This window comes from Nannospalax galili, unplaced genomic scaffold (genome assembly GCF_000622305.1).
Source record: "Nannospalax galili isolate Female #2095 unplaced genomic scaffold, S.galili_v1.0 scaffold1220, whole genome shotgun sequence".
Classification (NCBI taxonomy): Eukaryota; Metazoa; Chordata; class Mammalia; order Rodentia; family Spalacidae; genus Nannospalax; species Nannospalax galili.
In genome coordinates, this window is record NW_008346901.1 from 767,187 (window position 1) to 772,899 (window position 5,713).

The window sequence follows — 5,713 nt, forward strand, 5'->3', positions numbered from 1 at the left end:
AAAATTAACCTCAAAATTCAAATTATCTGAGAGACCAACTTTTAAAGAGGAAGTTCGAAGGAAATTACGCAAACTGAGCATCTGAACTAACTTCTCAGTGGTCATTCCATACTTAAAGGGAAAACAAAATACCCCCAATCAACTGTCACTCATCTCTAGAATTCCATCTTTACCGGAGCCCTTTGGCTCAATTGCATTGGTCTGATTATAATCAAATGTTGACAGTATTGATCTGACTTTCAAGATATTTCATGCTCTAGGGGCTGAAAGGATGGCTCACTGGTTAAGTGCACTTGTTTCTCATGCAGAGAACCCAGGTGCATGTCTCAGCTTCCAAATGGCAGTTCACAACTGTTTGTAACTCCAGTTCCAGGAATCTAATGACCTCTTCTGACCTCCAAGGGCACCAGGTATACATATGTTGCACATATATACATATAGGCAAAATTCCCACATACATAATATAGAAAGAAATAATTTTTTTTTTTTTTAAGTTCATGAGTCATGTGTGAACACTTTAATCTCAGACTTGGGAGGCAGTGGCAAGTAGATCTGTGTGTGACTGAGGTCAGCCTGGTTTCTACATAACAAGTTCCAGGTCAGCTTTGGCTACAGGGAAACCCTGTCTCAAAACCAAAAGGGGAGGCGTGAAAGTTCATGCTCTAAAAGCAGCTTCAGATCCATTTGGAAATTAGAGCATGCTTCCATTGACTAACTCCAAATAAACCCCAGGATAGGGGGTTATCTGGAAATATTCTGTGTTGCGTGATTCAACCCTCTGACAGCCAAGCTGTTGCATGTGGGCAACTTTTAAGATCCTTGTATTTTTAATTTCTTACCCACTTAATGGGAGATATGAAAACAATTTCATAATATGTCTTTGCTTAATTTAAAGCCTTGGAGATCACTTTACAAAAACTTTAATAATTCTCAGAATTCAGAACTTTACCTAAATTTCAGAAATGGCTCATTATATCCAAGAAGAAGATTTCATTAATTCTTGGTCCATGTGGGTAACTAGAGCAGAGTATAATATTTTCTAAGACATTGGCATTAGGATCCTCATGCCGTATGTAGTTAGACATTGCATTCCTTCCTTTTGGATGTGCAGACTTAAGATTTATGGGCCACTAGTGGAATGCAGCAAGTGTGGTTAGGTGTGGCTGCATGATTTCCAAATCATGTCAAAAAGGCCAATGCGTCTTTTAACTTGATCACTAGAAAAACTGATTTTAAGTGTCCTAAGTTGCTTTATATGAAAATTTCCACTCTGCTCAGACCGACATACTGGGAGGAAGCTTAAGACATGCAAGGCCATGTGTTAGTGTTCTAATCAATTGCTTGGCTAGAGTGTCAGTCAACAGTCATCATCAACTACTATCTAAGTAAGCAAACTGTGGGTATCCTGAGATCAACAATGTCCATTGAGAATATAATATGAATGGTATGTGGAGTTTTAAATTTCTATTAGCTACATTTGAAAATGTAAAACAAATGAAATTAAGTAAACTGATCAATTCTTAGTATTTCAATACAGAATAGACATACAAACTAATAACAAAATAGTTGAAGATTATTTTTTCATGCTTTGTGTTTGAAATAGTATGTGTGGGAGGGTGTGCTTTAAACTTTGTGCAAAACTCAATTCAGACTAGCTATATTTCAAGCCCTCAGTGGTCACACATGATTAGCACAGATCCAGAAGTTTCTATCCTCCACTTACCAAGGTTTTTCTATACTTAGTGGAGTCAGAAATCTTCCAGCTGAGTGCTAGACAGTGTGGAGGCCTTGATACGGTCCCAACACATTTTGCTGGCATAAGATGCTCAGTGTGAAGGTAGGATTATTAGCCTTGTCAGTTGAATCTAGATACCACTAGAAATATAGATTATGAGAGCAGATGTTTTTGCACCCCCTGTTCAGGCTATTTTCAAGTAAACACTAAGACCTCAGGTGTCTGTACCTGGGCCCCTGGTCTCCTCAGGAGGCTTATTCTTTAGCTCCTGGTTCTCCTGCTGGTCATGTGAATGGTTATGGGAGGCCTGCCTCAGCCCACATGGCCCCAGGCATATCTTGCACCTTGGAATGCTTCCTGAGATCAGCTGAAGGTGTTTAGCAATACCCTGGAGTACACAACTGGGCAGTCACTGATTACATTAAACAGAGCATTATTCCTGTAAAAACCTGAAAATGATTTTCAGAGGCATTCAACAAGTGAAGGAATAACTCAACGATTACTTCTAAATACCTGGGAATACTTCAGGTGCCACATTCCGGGCCCTGTGCCTAGAACTCCCTCCCCGTAAGTTAGTTTTGTTGTTGTTATTGTTGTTGATTGATTTTGTGTAGGTTGAGATAGGACCCAGGTCCTGAGCATACTAGGCAAAGCACTATATTACAGCCCTAACCAAGATTCCTTCTGTGATATTTCAGACTCCCTATAACCCCACTAATAAAAATACTATAGAAGAAAAAGAAAAGAAACAATGAAAGATTAAACTACAGAATCCTAGAGGCTCTTAGAAATGACCTTTAATTATCACTTTCCTACCTGCTATCAAACATGACTATGTCACCTGTGGCAAGGGGACTAGTCAACCTGCTTAGTCATTTAGAGGTTGTAACTCATAACACTTTAAACTTTCCTTTCTATTGTGTCCTAGGTCTGAAGACTGCAAGGTCAAAGAGATCATACCTACAGCTCCAGAGGCCAGAGTGTATCTGCTCTAGAGAATGTGTTTTCTTTGCTCATGTCAACCACCACCTCCAAACCTTGTATTTTTTCTTCTAGGATGAGCATTTTGAATTCCTTCAGCTGCTGCTGACAAGGCATGTTTTTCAGAACTTTAACCACCATACAAATTCCCACAGCCTTCTCTCATAGTCTGCATTTCTTGTGCCATCTCTGCTTTACAATGATTAGAAGCATACAGTGTATGCTTCAGATGTGGTCTGACCAAGGTGCAATCTGGTGGCATTGCAGCCTTGTTCTCCATGACATATTTTCATGAATGTAATAAAATTGCTGCCCTCCAAAGGTGTAATGAAGAGCTCCTTCCATCCAAACACAAATGGTTCCTTCCTTCACATGCAAGGTCTTAATATATCTTAGGAAGGAAGGGCTTGGGACTTAAACTCAGAACCAACTTTAATTTCAGTTGGCAACTTACTGGATGCGTGACTTTGGCAAGCTGGGTAAGGTCTTTGTATTATGCTTTCTTCATTTGTTGGGAATGATAATACAGGAACATGGCCTTTGGGTAGCATGAATAAAAGATTCATAATCTATGAAAATTTATAAAAACATAAGACACCCTTATCATTGTATCAGTCTAAAATTAGAATGTGATACTTATTTCCATTGGCATTTATCTTCCTGGTTTAAATTCATCATCACAGCTTGCACAGACCTTGTCAAATCATTACACAGTGTGCTTTAAAAATGTAATGAACATTTACTAAGCATTCATTTTATGTAAGATACAGCATTATAATATCTACCTCAATATCTCAAAAAGTCTACCAGTCTTTGAAAGCCCCCCAGTCATTCACCAACTGCCTATAAATGCATCAGTCTTTTAATTGAAAGGAGCGATTTGCTTCAATACTTAAAATCCTGTTCTCTGTGCCTGCTGATCCGGAACCATGGGTCGTGCTGCCCAGGAAAGCAGAAGTAACAGCCAGGTCCACCCAGCTCCACTTCAGGGGCTGGTACAAGGAAGCCATGTACACAGTTTTCTATTCTTTCCAGAACACCAACACAGTCAGAACAAACAACCACCAAGCAAGATTAAAAAAAAAAAAAAAAACATTAATTTGCATAGACAGTGGATCTTGAGACTCTGAGAGGTAAACTGATTTCATTCAGTAGGCCATCGGGGAATAGGAACTTAATTCTGAATGACTTTAGTCACTGGCTAGAAAGACCCAGATTTATGTCCATCCTGCTGGATTTACTCTCATTAGAAAAGTGCCAAGAATATACCCAAAAAACTCATCCTATTGTAGAGACACTTGTACAACCATGTTTGTTGCTGCTCTTTTCACAATAGCTAAGAGATAGAAGCAACCCAAGTGCCCCTCAACTGACAAGTGGTTAACAAAAATGTGCTATATTTACACAGTGGAGTTCTATTCAGCAGTAAAGAAAGATGAAATAGTGAAATTTGCAGGTAAATAGATTGCTCTAGAAACTGTTATACTAAGTTAAGTAACACTAGATTCAGAAAAAACAACCAACCTGTGTTCTCCCTCATATGTGATCCTAGCACCAAATCCTTTTAAATTCCAGGTCCTTTTAATAAGATGATGCTGTACAGCAGTCCCTTCTGCATGAAACAACTACCATCATCATGACTCCACTTGAGCGTGATTGCTAAACATCATCACAATTGGGCTCTTTGATGGTTGTGCTCATTCATTAAAGGAGGGCCAAGCAGGATGATCGAACATCACCACATTATCCAGCCACTCTTCCCAGCCAACTGAATGTAATTTGACTCTAATCACACATGGCCTCCTGGATTTGGGGAGGGCTAAAATATGCAATCTGGGGAAGGCTAGGAAGAGAAGGCATGACCCATACTGGGTAAAGGCTTTCCAGGTGCATACCCTCAGGTCATACATACGCCTCAGTAACCCCTCAGCTATCTTGATAAGTAGCTCAATAAATTCATTGGTTCCCCAGTAAAACTTTAATCAAACATTGGCTCAACACTATAAACTTAAAAGGGAATAAGCATTGCTTAGCTTCCCTAAGAAGAGAAGTTTCATAACAAATGGAAAATTTATTTGTTAATGCTATTGTGCCTCATAATTATTAAAAAAAATAAAACGAGAATGTAAAAGATGCTAAAAGGATATGGAAATGGAGATACTTTCTAAAATAGAAAAAAAATGAGAAAACCTAAGCAAGTGATGAAGGTCTGTTTAGGTTTATTATGATATTTAAAGGATGAGACAAAAATAACATACACATAATTTAAAAATGTCTATGGTCATAGTTTAGTCAACTAGTTTAAGGAACAAAATGTATATTTAGTCAAAGTTTGTCTGAGAATATTTGTTTTTTTTACCCAAGCCTTATTTACATAGCACATGATAATTAAAAGTACCAGACTGGTGGAACTAACCTTATTGGCTATTTAACAGCCGTAGTTTGAGGCTTACATTAATATGGTCAGAGAGACTTAAAGAACAGTTATTGTCCCTTGCCCTCCAAGGTCAACTAAGTTCCAGGGGACTATGGAACATCTCTCAAAAATGTCCTGTAACTGTGGTGAGTCACCTGTCCAGTTGTTCAGGGAGGCCATGGAGACCCCAAGAGATGGACTTGAACCAGTGTCCAGTATACAAAGAAGAGGGTCAACTCAGAGGGAACATCTCATTCATGCTTCCAAGTGAAGCCAGACATGGTCGAGCAGGACCTTTGACTTATCTTCACATGGATGGAACTGGTAAAGGAAAGGAGCCAGGAGCTGCCCCCAAGCCCATGTGATCCCTAAGGAACAGATCCTCAAATGACCTTAAGTGTAAAAATAAATTGATTTATTTGGGCCAACTGTATGGTCTTAAACACCCAAAAGGAAAGTACAACCAAAGAGTATAGTCAGCAGTATATTTCTTTAAGAGTTCAAGGGATTACACGTCCCAGACATTAGGCTTAAATCTATACAAAAAGTTATTTAGACAATTATTTCTCATTGATGATTTT